The following is an 18,971-nucleotide window of genomic DNA, read 5'->3' as shown; positions in this document are numbered from 1 at the left end:
AAGTGGAAGGCCAGTGAGCCTTGATTCAAGAATAGTATAGCTTGAACAAAGGCACAGGAGTGTTCTGCCAGGCGCATTTTTATGTTTTTCTGGCATTATAGATGTAAGCGAAACAGCATTGTTTAGAAATGGCAGGAAACAACAACATACATCTTTACACTGCAACAGCATGCAACATGCTATACTGCAAGAACAAGAGAACATGAAACCAAAGCATTGAAAAGAAAAATGAGTTGGGCAATCGCATCAAGGTATTTCATCCAGATATATCTGGCAATAACATCTAGCAACTGAATGACCTAGCTAGACGCTTCAACTACAGCCACATCCCAATGGGAGTGCACACACGACAGCATTATATCCTTTGGTTGTAACTGCTATGTGGCGGGGAAGGAGGGAGGGGAGGGGGGACATCGGAGTTGCAGATGTTGTTACACCCACTTGGGTGTTGTAATGTTATCTGTTGAAAACCAAAAATAAAGTTTTAAAAAAAAAAATAACATCTAGCAAGAGTACCTGTGCATCTAAGACCGGCTTGCTACAGCTAATCCAAAACAGGCCTGCCTTTAAGACTCTGGGCAACCTTACACAGTAGAGGAAACCCAGTACTCAAACCGCCCCTACAAGTGGCGAGTGTGCTCCTGTAGCATAACAAAGCACATATTAGCTTAATCCCCATAAATAAAAAAAAACCTTCCTGTCCTTGTTCCAAGCAAATACTACTTCCCACCTAAAGCAAAAGAGAAACCCATAAAACACAAAATACCCCTAACCAAACCTCCCTGCTCGCATATTCAAGGGCTACATCACCCTAAACCTGGAAGGCCTGTGTACTTCCTCCACCTCCAGCTGCACTGCTTAAAATGTGGCCCGACTCTAAAAAACAGACTGCTCCAGTGAATGTTAAAAAACATATATGCAAATCAAAAGCACATTTCATTGCTGCATTTGAAAATGTTTCCTTAAAGTGTAGAATTTAATATAATGTATTTTAAAAAATCATTATGTTTATATAAGCCAGGAAAATATCACAGGTCCAATGCGCTCGTCTTAGAAACAGGATGATGCCATGCAACATGGGGTTGAGTGCTTAGAAGCTGTAGGGGTCTGGACAAAAGTGCTATATATACATATATATATCACCAATAATTATATATTAAGGCAGAGGGGGCATGGAGCGGGCGTTGCGTTTCCACCTCCCTTTCCCCTCTACCTCCACAAACCTCTTGGTTTTACGCCAGCGTGGTTTTTACATGCTGGCATAAAACAAATGGATTCCTTTGGAATCCGCTGGTTTGGATTCCTTTGGAATCCGCTGTTTTTTTCCACTAGAAACAGGCAGGTGGATTCCATGGGGATCCATCGTAAAGACTGCCCACAATGCGTAAATGGCAGGCAGTGTTTACCCAGTGTGTACTGAGAACTGCAAAGGTGTGGCATAAAAGGCAATTTCACCAGCCTTTTGGCTTTTCCACTTTGCAGTGCCAATGATGAAAATGTCCCGGGGTGGGGTGCGGGTCTGTTTGCACCTAAGACAAATGTAACAGGTATCCTCGCACTAATTGACACCTGTGAGCAACATTAGCACCATTGTGTTTTCTGTGACTAAATCATGCTAAACTTCAATTGCTTTTGACATGTTTATGTAACTACTAACAGGCCGATTCATGGAATAATTAGCGCGGCGCAAGTGGGCAAAAACGTGGGAATCGCAGTGGAATAGCGAAAATCGCAGTGCAAGTGCGAAAATCGCACGAAAAGCAGCGCACATCGATTCATGGAAGTCCGTGCGCGAGCAAACCAGCGGATGTGCGATAAAAAAGTGCGCGGCGCACGTTGGCGCACAGGCCATCTAACAGCGTGCGCCCGGTCACAGCGAAAATCGCACAGGCCACAGCGAAATTCGCACATAGCGCGGCGCACGCAACAAAAGTAGGCGGAACACGGGCGTAACACTCGGAATGGGGAACAACTTGCCAAAACGTGGGCGTCACGGGGGAAAGTACAGGGCACAAGTGCGCGGAACACCCACACGCTCGCCTACAACACGTATTCATGGAATAGAATAGGGGAAAAAAGCGCACGCTCAAACCAGCGCACAGGCACAAACACGACCGCCACAAGAAAGCAGGCGGTAGCGTCTCTGCGGCTGTAAGAAATGTGCGCCAAAAGGTGCGCCAACAAATAGCACCTATATACTGCCATGATGAATGTCCTATACTGTGGCCCTCCAGGACAAATGACGTGCAAAGGGGTACCCACAAACACGGACACCCACTGACAAAAAATACGTGTGCGTGTATACCGGGGTGCGCGGGAAGTCTCACACGCGATTTCAGCAGGGTACGTGTATTACAGGGGTTCGCGTGAAGTTTTTCACGCGATCGGGCCTGGGGGAGCGGGCTACGTGTATTACAGGGGTTCGCGTGAAGTTTTTCACGCGATCGGGCCTGGGGGAGCGGGCTACGTGTATTTCAGGGGTTCGCGTGAAGTTTCTCACGCGATCGAGCCTGGGGGAGCGTGCTACGTGTATTTCAGGGGTTCGCGTGAAGTTTCTCAGGCGATCGGGCCTGGGGGAGCGGGCTACGTGTATTCCAGGGGTTCGCGTGAAGTTTTTCACACGATCGGGCCTGGGGGAGCGGGCTACGTGTATTACAGGGGTTCGCTTGAAGTTTTTCACGCGATCGGGCCTGGGGAAGCGGGACATGGGTGGGGGCCTGCTGGCAGGTGCCCCACAGTGCTGGGGGGTGGGGGTGGTGGGAGACATGAGTGGGGGCCTGGTGGAGGGTGCCCCTGGTGGCTGGGTGGTGGGGGTGGTGGGAGACATGAGTGGGGGCCTGGTGGAGGGTGCCCCTGGTGGCTGGGTGGTGGGGGTGGTGGGAGACATGAGTGGGGGCCTGGTGGAGGGTGCCCCTGGTGGCTGGGGGGTGGGGGTGGTGGGAGACATGAGTGGGGGCCTGGTGGAGGGTGCCCCTGGTGGCTGGGTGGTGGGAGACATGAGTGGGGGCCTGGTGGAGGGTGCCCCTGCACTGCTTGGGGGTGGGGTGGTGGGAGACATGAGTGGGGGCCTGGTGGAGGGTGCCCCTGGTGGCTGGGTGGTGGGGGTGGTGGGAGACATGAGTGGGGGCCTGGTGGAGGGTGCCCCTGGTGGCTGAGTGGTGGGGGTGGTGGGAGACATGAGTGGGGGCCTGGTGGAGGGTGCCCCTGCACTGCTTGGGGGTGGGGTGGTGGGAGACATGAGTGGGGGCCTGGTGGAGGGTGCCCCTGCACTGCTTGGGGGTGGGGTGGTGGGAGACATGAGTGGGGGCCTGGTGGAGGGTGCCCCTGCACTGCTTGCGGGTGGGGTTGTGGGAGACATGAGTGGGGGCCTGGTGGAGGGTGCCCCTGGTGGCTGGGTGGTGGGAGACATGAGTGGGGGCCTGGTGGAGGGTGCTCCTGGTGGCTGGGGGGTGGGGGTGGTGGGAGACATGAGTGGGGGCCTGGTGGAGGGTGCCCCTGGTGGCTGGGTGGTGGGGGTGGTGGGAGACATGAGTGGGGGCCTGGTGGAGGGTGCCCCTGCACTGCTTGGGGGTGGGGTGGTGGGAGACATGAGTGGGGGCCTGGTGGAGGGTGCCCATGCACTGCTTGGGGGTGAGGGTGCAGGGGGACATGAGTGGGGGCCTGGTGGGGGCTGCCCCTGGTGGCTGGGTGGTGGGGGTGGTGGGAGACATGAGTGGGGGCCTGGTGGAGGGTGCCCCTGCACTGCTTGGGGGTGGGGTGGTGGGAGACATGAGTGGGGGCCTGGTGGAGGGTGCCCATGGTGGCTGGGGGGTGGGGGTGGTGGGAGACATGAGTGGGGGCCTGGTGGTGGGTGCCCCTGGTGGCTGGGTGGTGGGGGTGGTGGGAGACATGAGTGGGGGCCTGGTGGAGGGTGCCCCTGGTGGCTGGGTGGTGGGGGTGGTGGGAGACATGAGTGGGGGCCTGGTGGAGGGTGCCCCTGCACTGCTTGGGGGTGAGGTGGTGGGAGACATGAGTGGGGGCCTGGTGGAGGGTGCCCCTGCACTGCTTGTGGGTGGGGTGTTGGGAGACATGAGTGGGGGCCTGGTGGAGGGTGCCCCTGCACTGCTTGGGGGTGGGGTGGTGGGAGACATGAGTGGGGGCCTAGTGGGGGCTGCCCCTGGTGGCTGGGTGGTGGGGGTGGTGGGAGACATGAGTGGGGGCCTGGTGGAGGGTGCCCCTGCACTGCTTGGGGGTGGGGTGGTGGGAGACATGAGTGGGGGCCTGGTGGAGGGTGCCCATGCACTGCTGGGGGGTGGGGGTGCAGGGGGACATGAGTGGGGGCCTGGTGGAGGGTGCCCATGCACTGCTTGGGGGTGGGGTGGTGGGAGACATGAGTGGGGGCCTGGTGGAGGGTGCCCCTGGTGGCTGGGTGGTGGGGGTGGTGGGAGACATGAGTGGGGGCCTGGTGGAGGGTGCCCCTGCACTGCTTGGGGGTGGGGTGGTGGGAGACATGAGTGGGGGCCTGGTGGAGGGTGCCCCTGCACTGCTTGGGGGTGGGGTGGTGGGAGACATGAGTGGGGGCCTGGTGGAGGGTGCCCCTGCACTGCTTGGGGGTGGGGTGGTGGGAGACATGAGTGGGGGCCTGGTGGGGGCTGCCCCTGGTGGCTGGGTGGTGGGGGTGGTGGGAGACATGAGTGGGGGCCTGGTGGAGGGTGCCCCTGCACTGCTTGGGGGTGGGGTGGTGGGAGACATGAGTGGGGGCCTGGTGGAGGGTGCCCATGCACTGCTGGGGGGTGGGGGTGCAGGGGGACATGAGTGGGGGCCTGGTGGAGGGTGCCCATGCACTGCTTGGGGGTGGGGTGGTGGGAGACATGAGTGGGGGCCTGGTGGAGGGTGCCCCTGGTGGCTGGGTGGTGGGGGTGGTGGGAGACATGAGTGGGGGCCTGGTGGAGGGTGCCCCTGGTGGCTGGGTGGTGGGGGTGGTGGGAGACATGAGTGGGGGCCTGTTGGAGGGTGCCCCTGGTGGCTGGGGGGTGGGGGTGGTGGGAGACATGAGTGGGGGCCTGGTGGAGGGTGCCCCTGGTGGCTGGGTGGTGGGGGTGGTGGGAGACATGAGTGGGGGCCTGGTGGAGGGTGCCCCTGCACTGCTTGGGGGTGGGGTGGTGGGAGACATGAGTGGGGGCCTGGTGGAGGGTGCCCCTGCACTGCTTGGGGGTGGGGTGGTGGGAGACATGAGTGGGGGCCTGGTGGAGGGTGCCCCTGCACTGCTTGGGGGTGGGGTGGTGGGAGACATGAGTGGGGGCCTGGTGGGGGCTGCCCCTGGTGGCTGGGTGGTGGGGGTGGTGGGAGACATGAGTAGGGGCCTGGTGGAGGGTGCCCCTGGTGGCTGGGTGGTGGGGGTGGTGGGAGACATGAGTGGGGGCCTGGTGGAGGGTGCCCCTGCACTGCTTGGGGGTGGTGGGAGACATCAGTGGGGGCCTGGTGGAGGGTGCCCCTGCACTGCTTGGGGGTGGGGTGGTGGGAGACATGCGTGGGGGCCTGGTGGAGGGTTCCCCTGCACTGCTTGGGGGTGGGGTGGTGGGAGACATGAGTGGGGGCCTGGTGGAGGGTGCCCATGCACTGCTGGGGGGTGGGGGTGCAGGGGGACATGAGTGGGGGCCTGGTGGGGGCTGCCCCTGGTGGCTGGGTGGTGGGAGACATGAGTGGGGGCCTGGTGGAGGGTGCCCATGCACTGCTGGGTGTGGGGGTGCAGGGGGACATGAGTGGGGGCCTGGTGGGGGCTGCCCATGGTGGATGGGCTGCCTGCGGGACATGAGCAGGGGTTCAGGGTAGTCCCCCGTGGTGTGGGCTGCCTGAAGGGGCCGTGGAGGTTGTGGAGCGTACACCTGGGAGGACCTACACGGCCAATTCACGTGTAGTACTCCCCAGAACCCCTGAAATACACATACCCTGCTGAAATCGCGTGTGGAACTTCCCACGCACCCATGGAATACACGTACCCTGCTCGCACTGGGCCAATCGCGTGTGGGACTTCCCGCGCACCCCTGTAATACACGTACCCTGCTGAAATCGCGTGTGGAACTTCCCGCGCACCCCTGAAATACACGTACCCTGCTGGAATAGCGTGTGAAACTTCCCGCGCACCCCTGAAATACACGTACCCTGCTGGAATCGCGTGTGGAACTTCCCGCGCACCCCTGGAATACACGTACCCTGCTGAAATCGCGTGTGGAACTTCCCGCGCACCCCTGAAATACACGTACCCTGCTGAAATCGCGTGTGGAACTTCCCGCGCACCCCTGAAATACACGTACCCTGCTGAAATCGCGTGTGGAACTTCCCGCGCACCCCTGAAATACACGTACCCTGCTGGAATCGCGTGTGGAACTTCCCGCGCACCCCTGGAATACACGTACCCTGCTGAAATCGCGTGTGGAACTTCCCGCGCACCCCTGAAATACACGTACCCTGCTGAAATCGCGTGTGGAACTTCCCGCGCACCCCTGAAATACACGTACCCTGCTGGAATCGCGTGTGGAACTTCCCGCGTACCCCTGAAATACACGTACCCTGCTGGAATCGCGTGTGGAACTTCCCGCGCACCCCTGAAATACACGTACCCTGCTGGAATCGCGTGTGGAACTTCCCGCGCACCCCTGAAATACACGTACCCTGCTGGAATCGTGTGTGGAACTTCCCGCGCACCCCTGGAATACACATACCCTCCTGAAATCGCATGTGGCACTTCCCGCGCACCCCTGGGATACACGTACCCTGCTTGCACGGGGCCAATCGCGTGTGGAACTTCCCGCGCACCCCTGGAATACACGTTCCCCGCTTGGCGTTTGCTGTTTGCCAGCCCGGTGAACTGGTCCAGGGTTAGCGCAGCCCTTTGCGATGATTTAGCGATTTTGATGGCTTTTCCTTGCGCGAGGGCGTTCTTGGGGGCGTTACTGGCGCTGCTGCAGGGTCGCTGCGATTCTCTGCGCCATGGCTGGTTTGGGAGCCTAAAATTCATGAATACGCTGTGCGCGGAAATCGGTTTTAGCGCACGTGCCTGGCGCAGACAATCGCACGCGGACACTCTGCGCCAGCCGCTTGCGACACTTTTCTGCGAAATTCTATGAATTACCCTGTTAGTCTTCAATGATTTACATTTCAAACTACTGTCATTTTAATCTGATCCTTTTAAAGCTACTAAATTCTGTCAGTTGAGCTAGTTTCGCTCAGACACTGTGCTAGAATGTTCAAAAGATGACAGAATTCTTCTAGCTACCCAACAAGCATACTGTATACTGCCTGCCTAACCCACATTTTGAGAGCAAAAAAGGAACTGCCATAATCACTTCCCAGAGGCAGTGGCAACCCCAAATAAAATATTGATTATATTGCAAGAGATACAAAAAAGTTAGCAGGCGCCCCTCTTTAGAAAGAACATGCCATGATAACCTGTTCTGTGGTTTTTCCCACTTTGAGAGTCCGCAGCCATTTGCTTTCTGCTCACTGTACTTTTCACCAATGTAGAATAACAATTTGCATATCAGTCTTTGTCCCACCCATAAGGGCAGTCCAGCACCAAAATGCCAGGCAATCCTCCTTTGACCCAGAGTACCAACAGAAACCCCATACACGTGTTTTAGAATTGTTGGGCCTCAGGAGCTGTGCCTCTCTGAGCACAGGGAGCAGGGGGTCCACGTCTGGGTTCCCCCAGGTAACTTAGGGTGACCAACCCCAAGTTCCTTGTAAAATTACAAAAAAGGTAGCAGGCGCCCCTCTCTAGAAAGATAATGGCATGCCAACCTGTTCTGTGGTTTTTCCCCGCTTTGAGAGTCCGCAGTCTCTGTGTTTTTTTGCTCACTGTACTTTTCACAAAGGAGGAATATCCATTTGCATATCAGTCTTTGTCCCGCCCACAAGGGCAGTCCAGCACAAAATGTCAGGCAAACCAATTTCAAGAGATATCAACTTTTCTCTGGCCCCCCTTGTAATGTCAACTTGCCAATCCTCTCCCAAAATCTCTGTGACAACCCAATATCACCCATCATTCTTCATTTCTAGGGTTCAAACCCCCCAGGCATGAGTACATCAAGAATCCAGTGTGCTGTACATCTCTCAAAATATTTACCAACATTAGACCGATAGGAATCAATGAAACTGTAAAAGACCAGCACTTACCCAAGCCCAGACTCTGACGTGTTACACCCCAGAACTGCAACACGTGGCCTCGAGGTCATCCACCGGTCATAGCAGAGCAAATACATTCCTTTCGCAATCAGGGTGGGGGTGAGGGGGGTGTTTCTCCAAGCATGAAACGTTCCATCATTACACACATGTTCATGAAGTCAATTGCAAACCTTGACATGATTGCGAACTATGACCTTCCAAAAGATGAGAAGGGAGCAACCATAGTCCTTTTTCTTTTGTGTGCGCTGATTATTAAATGAGTAATGTATCGCCATACTCTTGTTTATGAATTTCACGAAATAGTTCCTTTTCATGCCAGCTGTGGTTAATGCAATTTACACGGTCCATTATTATAGCACATCCTGTTCAAGTGCTAGAAAAGTAAAATAAAAAATATCTAAACAAATAGCCCAACATAAGTGATTCATAACAAGCTAGAGAAAGCCTCAGCTGGGGCATGCAGCCATGCGTCTACTCTAATGACTGGCATGTGTCTACTTCTAAGACAATTCTGAACTAACCCACTAACTACTGCTCAGGGAACAAGAACTCAAAAGAATACTTTGCATGTCCTCAACATGCATGCCTGTCATCTAGAAACAGTAGAAAGACTGCAAAATCCATACTAAACAAGTAATGATTCCAACATGGACCCTGACATATGTCAAACAAACCCGATACAAAACAAATCCTAATTTTGCATACCTTTGTGGCAGTTAGCAAATTCATTAATACCTTTTGGCGAGCGTGTTTGTAAAGCAATGTCCAGGTGTCTTTTTTTGTAGTTCCATATCCCTGTTAAATGTCTCTTATGATTTTCAAAATGATAGTACAAATAAATGTTCACAATTGATTAACGCCATGGTTGATTTGTACATAGTGTCTTGCATTAGGTGCTTACATATTTGTGTTGCTTATGTCGCTTTTATGCTCAGTCAAATGCTCCTTCGCTAAAGACTTGATTCACAGAGCGTTTTCCTATGGGACTGCGCCATTATAAAACACTTCCGTGAATCAGGACCAATTTGGACAGTGTACACCATGCCACAGAACAGGGACAGTCAGAGCATGCATGCGTGATCTGTGATGCGAGTGGCAAAGTCTTTGAAAGGAATGTTCTTGTGGGAGATGGGGTGTGTAAAATATTCCCTTCATAACATTTTCCCGGAATAGACATGAACTCGTTCCTTCCTACTGCAAAGTGAGAACAGATTGGCTTTGAGGCTGGTGATGGTTAGAACGATTAATCACTCTTTTGTTAGGGAACCAGGGAGGACTTTCAGCAGGTTTTTCACATTCCGAGTCTGCTTAAAAAAGCTGCCAGTCTTTTGTAATGACTTGTCCGATCATTTTATTACTACCTTCATATGTAAAAATATGGGTGATGTGCAAACTCTTACTTCACTTGACAGCTGGATTCATCACAACTGAGCACGCTACATCAAGTGCTTTATTGTGAAACGTACCTATCACGGTTTGCTTGGATCCGGGTTGTTTAAAGGTGGTTTGCAACACACTTGGCGTTGTTTGGAAGTGGGTCAAAGTGCTGCTGAGCCCTTTTCTTCTCTTAGCAACTGTGAGTGAAGTGTAGAACAGGGGCAGGCCTGTTATGTAATCCTCTTGGATCTTATGTATGTATGTATTTATTTATTAGATTGTTTACTTTTTTATAACATATAAAATGAGATATGAAAAATGTTAATTAAGTACAACGGTCCCGGAATAAAATAATTACACATAAATAATAGAAATGCCCACAAAGCAGTTATTAACGAAACTTGATTATCTGACATCAAATTTGTCCAATTTCATCAGTACATATAAAAACGTCATTATTAGCAAATCTCTTAAATATTATCTTGGGAAGATCGATTTAATAGGCACATTTTTTAAATATGTTGTGCACATTTTCTATAGAGTTTTCTTTTAAACATACCCTTTCTTTATTCCCACTCTAGTTCTAATTACATACCTTAAGTGGAGTTGTTTCAAACAACAATCATACAAAACATAGCACAGTACTGTCCGCTGTCCGGTAACCTTAACATATATATATATATATATATATTCAGTGAAAAAACTTTGTTAAAAGGGACGTTATGGTTCCAAGTAAAACCGAAAAACCCTTGAAATTCGCCAGTTATGGTAAGCTAAGCAACCATAACTCGCGCCACCACCGTGCACTGCTAAGACTAACACCCAGGACATCAAAGATGACATCACAAATGTCATTGATGACATCACTGATGACATCACATGTGTATGTACTTCTCATGAAATATGTGTAGAAGGGATTCTTATTATGTTGCGAAAAAAGTGTCAAGAATCATTGCATGAAATATACCCTAATAAGTGCATTGAACGATGCATTGATATAAATAGCATCCTATTATGGGGTTCTATCTAGTATACTAAGCTACTCATACAGAAACATAACATTGTGTGCAGCGTACAAGATGAAGGTATGATAATTGTAATGTTAATATGTTGAATAATGAAATGATAATTGTTTTCTTAATAGATTTTTGTGTACTGTGAAATATGTAATAAGTAGCTAATAAAACCCATGTATTACATAATTGCATTACTATATACAAAACAAAAAGACACAAGAACACATACCAATATGGGTATATACAGGGAAAGTGAAGTTAGCAAAAAAGCACAAGTAGTAGCAGAAACAATTCATAAATTAACTGATTAGTTTCATGCAAATAAATGATTGCTCTGTTTCAAAGCTGCTATTTACCCTATGTATATGTATCACTTGATGTGATTGGACCCTAAGGAAAGTAGTGTGAGTACAATGTATCCAAATATGACCATATACAGGGAAAGTATAGCCATAAAAAACAACAGAACTATCAGAAAGTGCTCATAAGTCTAGTGATTATCTTTATGCACAAAAAGGATTGCTGTCTTTCAAGCTTGTGTTTTCCCATATGTATATGTTTCATATGATGTGACTGTACTCTAAGTGAATTACTGTAAGAACCTACTAGAAGGATATGTCTACAAATAAAATAAAATTCTTAGTTTCTGACTGTTACTGAAGAAAACCATGTGGCCTAGATATGTCAGCAAAAGAAAAAATAGTGAGCCAGACATGTGATGTCATCAGTGATGTCATCAATGACATTTGTGATGTCATCTTTGATGTCCTGGGTGTTAGTCTTAGCAGTGCACGGTGGTGGCGCGAGTTATGGTTGCTCAGCTTACCATAACTGGCGAATTTCAAGGGTTTTTCGGTTTTACTTGGAACCATAACGTCCCTTTAACAAAGTTTTTTCACTGAATTTCATAGGTTTTTAGTAGCGCAACTTAACCATAACGTCCCTTTAACAAAGTTTTTTTTCACTGAATTTCATAGGTTTTTACTAGCGCAACTTAACCATAACGTCCCTTTAACAAAGTTTTTTCACTGAATTTCATAGTTTTTTAGTAGCACAACTTAACAATAATGACTTTGACTTTATATACATGTCATATGGAACTGACTAGATCTCTTCTTATGAACTTGATGTCCGCGAACTTATTTAATGTTCGCGGACATGTTCGGAGAACAGTACCACTACCTAAAAACTGTGGGGGAGGGTGGGGGGGTATGTTTGATTGTTATATCATAATATAGGAACATTTAACAAATTCAAAAAGCAGCACACAAACACATTATATATAGTAATACATAAGAAATGTAACCCATATATGTAACACACTAACCATTCATTTAAATACAATATGTTCTGAAATGGAATATACCACAAGAAGATAAATTGGCTTCCAACATAATTACCTCACAGATACAACAGAACTGAGAACAAGACAAGACCCACTGAATACATAGGACTTATTTTACCAGAAATAGTAAGTGTACTTCATTTTACTCATATATTTATAAACTTTTTGTATTAGATTAAAAAATATGTTATCTTTTTTTTTTTCTCACAGAAATGTCTAGTACTCTGGAATGGCTAGAGGACAATTTCCCACATGAAGAAATGTCACACGATAGTGAAACTAATGGTAAACACTTTATAATATAAACCATTTATTTATTATTTTTTTTATATACATTTAACATATATATTATTTTTTTGTACAGAGCATACCAAAATAGAAAAAACTTCAGAAAACCCTGGTATGGATAACAGTCTTCACAATATAGAACAAAAAATGGATGTATTGTTGGCTAATTTTAATAATTTAAAAACTTTTGTAGAAAACCATTTCAAACCAAAAACCTTGTACCATTGCCCCACATGTACTTGTCCCTCCTCACCATATCCCAGTCAATTATCCCCAAACCCTCTCCATAATCCAAAACGTTTTGATGAGATTTCCATCCCTTCTTCACCTAATACCAATCATGTTGAAACCCCAAATTCTCCTGTTTTTGTTTCTGTTTCTGCCTCACCTTCTCTGTCATAAATTATTAATATATGTTAAATAAAGTTTAATTTTTATATTGTATTGTGAATAGTTTCCGTTTTTTTTTTTTAAAAACAATAAAAGTGTCCGCGGACAGTGCGAGTGTTCTGAAATGTTCGTACATAAACGAAAATGGAGGTGTCCTGAAGAACACCACACCTGTTCGTACTGTTCGCTAGCAAGTTGAAACTCTTCTAAGAACACAAGTGGTGTCCTGAAATGTTCGTAAAGAAACAAAAATTAAAGTGTTCTAAAGAACACTATATCTGTCCGTAATGTTCGCTATCAACTTAAAACTGTCCTAAGAACACAATTGGTGTCCTGAAATGTTCGTAAATAAACGAAAATGATGTGTCCTGAACAACAGTACAACTGTTCGTACTGTTCGCTACCAAGTTTAAACTGTTCTAAGAACACACGCGGTGTCCTGAAATATTCGTTTCACGTGTGACGCACTTTTAATTACTTCAGAACCCGAACAGTGTCCATAGGACATCAATGCGCATGCGTTAACCAATCTCCGTGCACTTGGTGTCCTGTGGATAGGCGCTTCCTTCGCGGACTAGTTAGCGAATGGATCATATGACCGCGCCCACGCTCATCGTGTGTCCTGAAATGCGGACACTGTTCGTGTCCCCGAACAATTTAAAAGTACATTTTCAGTTAATCCATAATATTTTTCAATAAAATCTCACCATGGCACAAGTCCCACATAGCAATCTTGAGTTTCTATATACCTTTTGAAACTTTCCGATCCTTTTTTTGTGTTCGATCTGTCCGCGGACAGTGCGCATGTCCGCGAACCGCGCACAAGCACCCCTATAAAAGACCACGCCCAAGAGCTTATTCCCATTGTGTTTCTGGCTATTCTTCAGAACACAGTGACTTTTGCTGCCACCTGCAGACTGTGGATGCCATCATCGAGATGGCATCCTTGGCTGCTGAACTGCCACTTGGTGCTGCACCTGCTTCAGCACCACCCCCACCCCCTCCACCACCACCACCTCCCCAAGGGCCTGAAGAGGGGAACAGGAGTGAGGATGCGGAGGAGGAAGAAGAGGATGATGAGAATGAGGTAGAGGAAAACCCTACTACCCGCACTAGGCGTGAGTCTTGGGTGTGGCGGTTATTTACCATTCATGGTAATGTTCCTAAGGCTCGTGCGAACCGTGTTACCTGCAATGAGTGCAAAATGATACTCAGTCGTGGGAAGCACGGTAAGTACAGCTTTGGGACCACTACTATGAAGCGACACCTGAGGTCATTTCACTCTGGGGCTATTCGCAGGGTTGTACCTTGCGAAGAACGTAGCAGGTTGATTTCCTCTACTTCATCCTCTGTTTCTGATCCTGTCACCACAAGGACCACCTCTGTGGGACAGTGTCTTCCTCAAGCTGCCTCACAGGCCATACAGAATGCTGATGACCCTTACCTTTCGAGGGTCACAGTTGTATATATGTACTGTGACACAGTACTCTGCAGGGGGGAGCGACTTCGGAGTGCTTTTGAGACTATCGTCTCAGAGCACGAGAAGACCTTCTCACTACCCAAATAAAACCCACTCTACATCTTCCTCTCTCAGCTCGCCCTTTCTTATCCCTGTGGTTGGTGTCCCCCCCTTTACCCTCCTTTACCCTCCTCTCCTAGTGTGTCGTGTCTGAAAAACCAAAAAAAATACAAAATTACAAAAATCAAAAAAAAATAAGGCTCTTTTCAGAGCCGCCTTTCCCAGTTAAAAAATAGAAGTGAAAATAAATGAAGCAGTGCTCTTTGTATTTTTTAGAAGTCCACGGACAGTTCGCGAACATTACAAAAATTGGGTTGCTACTCCATCACAAACATTGTAATTTTCTCTGGAAAGAAGTGGTGGCTCTGAAAAGAGCCTTTGGGTGGTGTTTGTAAGTCAAAAATTGTAAATGCTTAACATCTACTTCAAAATCGTTGTTGTAATTCCAAAAAAGGTCGCAATGCATTTTGTACATTTCTCAGAAAAATCTGATTGCCAGCATAAGTAAGATGGACTCCATCTCTGCGAAAAATGTATGTACTACAAAACATAATATTTTCATTGTGAAAAGAAGACATGCCAAAATCTCTTAGAAAGGCACAAACAGCCTTATTAACATTGCGCCTTGCTTTTTCCATTTGTTGACCAAATGAAGAAGAACGAAGCCACATTTGTCTCTGCGCAATCCGTGAAAATATCACTTGAGAATTAGGAAACATGTCGATAACCTTCCTAAGTCCTTCTTTCATAGCAAATTGCAAAAAAATTCCAGTCACATGTCCTAAACTGTTCCCTCCACAATGAATTACAATTATGTCTGGATGTTGCTCTGTCTCCAAAGTAGCACAGAGAGGTAGCAAGTCCAACCACTTCATTCCACGTACTCCATGACAGTGTACTTCCACATGTGGGAATCCAAGATCTACAGCTACTCCACAGCTTTCTGCATGCACCTTCAACCAATGTATCCACGAATCTCCTAAAATACAAACAATCTGTTTTCTGAAACACACAGCCATAGCTATCTTTTGTTCTCTCAGCAAAAAGAGTATCTGAGAAAATCTCTCCTGGCACAACACACCCACCAAACTTTCCTGACCAATCCCTTTCAGTGCTTATTCTCATTTGCATGACTTCTGAACCCAAAAATCCCCGGATGTAACTCCTGATGTCCGCAAACTACCGCCATGTCCGCGGACATATCGTAACATGAACAGCTCTTCTACCATTTCCACTACACTCTCTCTGCCATTCCCTCATTGGATGTACCTTAAAAATCACATGACCATGCACCAATCACATTCAAGACCTCTACATCTAACTGCATCATCATAGATCAGCACTGCAAATGTACTCTGAATCTCTCTGAGTACAAGTGTCATATCATTGGCAAGCAGCATCTACCAGAAATACTGTACAAGTCTTCAAGATTTCTACTTGCAGCTCCATGCATATCCATATGCATGAACACAAACTACAGGTATGCATATTTTCTGTGTAGTAGATGAACACATTGTCAAACAGACTTTTACCTTGTAAAATCTGTAAAATGAATTTACTGTACTTTTTTCAATTTCCTAAAATCAACTATCACTTATAAACCTTTATACTATTTACTTTCTTTATACACACACACTCAAATCATGTTAAACTAACATTTTTTAAATGAAATATATAGACTACATATATTCAAACAAAATTGCATGCAAACACAATCTATGTTTAAACCTTTATAAAAATACTTATACAATTTCATATTTTTTGTTTTTATTTATTTATTTACTTAATTACTTTAAATTAGACATGACATTGAGGCGCTATTACCTAGAACAGTTTACTTACAGAAATAGTGGTATTCACTAATATATTATAAATTTCACAAGACATAGTAAAGATATTTTTTTTTTGCTACAGAGTTAGTCATTCAATACAATTTGTTCATTAAGAACATATCATATGTACTGAACTGATGCAATGTATCTTATGTAAATAAATTAGTTTAATGGTTTTACAGAAGGCACTGAGGATTTCAATTAAAAAAATCAATATCTAAATTAAAAACAGTGCTATATACAAACAAAGTTAATAATTTGAAGCTTTTACAGTTGCAGTGAAGACCAGTTTCCTGAAAAGAAGCAGCCGAATTCGAAGAAGAAAGAAAAACTAAGAAGTTACCTGTTAATTTAAAAAAAAAGTAAGTAAAATATCACCATAATATTTGTATTATTAATCAAATATACTATAACATTAATACGAGCTATTTCCGTTTCTAAAAATAGAGATTTTGTACCATTTTGTCCAAAAATGTCCATGTCTTAAACAGCGATTTACAGCCAGAATGGCCAACAAATGTCTATTTTTGGACACACAAATTAGCCAACTGAACCACTACAATTTTCATATTATAGAACAAACAACTGTTTTAATTGTATACATTAGATTTACTATTTGTACTTTTCCACACCACTAGCTTACTTTTTTTTTGTCATCTGAACCCCAGTGTAGTAACACATAAATTCAAGAATACCTATCCCTACTAGTTTTAGTTCCCAATGCACAATCACACACCATTACATACATCTTTATCATCTTACTCAAACACTCATGCACACAGCACACATACATTCCAGAACACCCCAACCCATACCTTCTTTATTTTTTTCAACAGACCCTAAAGAATGCCTACCAAAAGTCAAGTCTGTAGAAAGCAACGCAAAAGTAGAGCAAATGGAAATAAAGGTGTCCAACATAAGCATCCATCTCTAGCAGAATTTGTAAAAAAAGTTGAAACAAAACAGCTAATACAATCATTTAGTGAAACACAAGAAGTTTCAAGTACAACAACTTCGCTTCCTCTATCAAAATGTAAAACAAACCAAAAAACAATTAACAGAAAATCAGCTATCAGTACAGATAAAACTACTTCTTCAAATTTTAATATAGTGCAAAGTAAGCATACCAAGAAAAGTATTTTAGCCAAAATATACTGTCAAAAAAGTCCTTCAAAATCTTATAAAAACAGGAGAGAAATCAGGTTCAAAGCTTAAAACCTATCGTAGGAAATTAATCTTAGAAGCATTGATGGACAGTGTAATTCTTCTCAAAAGAAATGTATTTATTTTACTGTTAAACAAAATGAAACCACTAACAAAACTAATAACTAAATTACAAAAAAGACTTCTCAATAAGCAAAATGTCAACAGAAAGAACTTCTTAAGTATCTGCGGTGGTGAATGGAATCACACTACGAGCACAGAACCATATTTTAATGACGAAGCGTACAAACAAAAGCAAACAAATACAATTGCCATAAATAGCAGTGGTCGAGGTTATGAAAAAGTGAATAATACCATAATGGAACAAGAAGTACTCCTTACAAAAATATGCCCTGAAAACTTAGAATTACCCCTCCATTCAACTGAATCAGAACGTCTAGTGTACAAATGGCCATGCACGTCAATGTGTAACATTCCCAAACAATGTTTCAAATCTTTACGCCAATTCCTCAATAAATATGTAAAAAGCAAAGACAAAATCAAAATTAAATTGCTGCAAAATATAGATACCTGTCCAGTGCGCAAGTACACAGGACTACAAGGACATTCATTGGCCTGCATTACAGGACCTACTTGTAAAACCACTTTCCATGATATCAAAAGGATATCAACACATCATTCAACTATAAGAAATCTAGTCTATAAACTGTACTATGCTAAAAGTCCTGCTTTAGCACTAGCAAAGTTAAATAACATCCTTCTACATGGTACAGCAAAAGACCTACTTGACTTGAAGAAATTCACTATATCCAGAAAAAATATTTTGGAAGTGAAAGCCATTTACAGAATGAAATAGCTTTAAACCAATTAAGCAACAATTCTACACATGGCAACCTTTTGCTAAACACATACAAAAAAGAAATACTAAAATTTAAAAGTACATCAGCTGAAGTACCAAACCATGTATGTGTATGTTGCCGTAGAATTTTTTATAAAAGTAACACAAAAACTGTGGACCTATCATACAAAAAAGAAGACAATGAAGATTCTAGATGGTTTGAATTAGCTCTCTACCTTGTAGCAGAAAACAAATATGAAATAACTGAGCCCTTAATACTTTGCAGTTATTGCACTACAAAACTTGACAACAACCAAACTCCTTCACGTTCTATCACAAATAATTTGGAATTATACCCAGTACCAAAACCTCTACAACAACTTAATTTATATGAGAGCATCATAATTCAAACAGTACACCCATTTCAAGCAATAATACGCCTTCAACCAAAAACAGCAAAATTACCTCCCTCTGAATTGGTAAAAGGCATTCGTGGAAAAGTAGTTTATTTACCATTAAATCTAAAAGAAAATGTGCATACTCTAGGAGTGCAACGTCCAATGCAGCAATCTTTAATTATATTAGTAAATGGAGTACCTACAAAAGACAAAAAAATATGGCAACAGCTGGTAGATTTATATAAAGTTAGACAAGCCTTCCAATATCTTAAAGAAAATAATGAATATTACAAAGAAATTAATATTGAAGAAAACTTGAAAGATACAACTGAAATAATTCAAGAAACACAAGAAGCTGGTCAATTTGAGCTACTAGATCCTGCTACAATATCAAATACTTCATTATACAATTCATCCTTTGCACTGTAATGACACCGTACAAGATGTACTGGAAACCTACCAAATGCGTCAAACAAAAGGATCGCCAATCAGTGTATGGGAAAAAAGTATAGAAGCACGTGTTTTTCCTCTACTCTTTCCTACTGGCAAAGGAGGAAGGTATGATGATAGACCTATTCAAATATCAGCTTCTGAATACCGCTCATTACGGATGTATTCTGAAGATCCCAGATTTAGACAAA

The 18,971-nt window shown here is 45.4% G+C and overlaps 1 protein-coding gene across 4 annotated transcripts in view; it reads right to left on the bottom strand.

The window, feature by feature from the left end:
* The window catches only part of LOC138453113 (uncharacterized), a 547,753-nt gene that overhangs the window by 359,709 nt on the left and 169,073 nt on the right, over positions 1 to 18,971 (bottom strand). The window contains exon 1 of one of the 4 annotated variants that reach the window (XM_069605644.1): positions 8,155 to 8,365. The exons of the other annotated variants lie outside the window; for them this stretch is intronic. The gene's annotated coding sequence lies outside the window, so the exon portion shown is untranslated. Of the gene's footprint in view, positions 1 to 8,154; positions 8,366 to 18,971 lie in introns of those variants that run through there. 4 annotated transcript variants of the gene reach the window in all.

This window comes from Ambystoma mexicanum, chromosome 4p, assembly GCF_040938575.1.
Source record: "Ambystoma mexicanum isolate Mex_15411 chromosome 4p, UKY_AmexF1_1, whole genome shotgun sequence".
NCBI classification, from domain to species: domain Eukaryota; kingdom Metazoa; phylum Chordata; class Amphibia; order Caudata; family Ambystomatidae; genus Ambystoma; species Ambystoma mexicanum.
The sequence above is the reverse complement of the archived record's forward strand: the minus strand, read 5'-3'. Positions and strand labels throughout refer to the sequence as shown.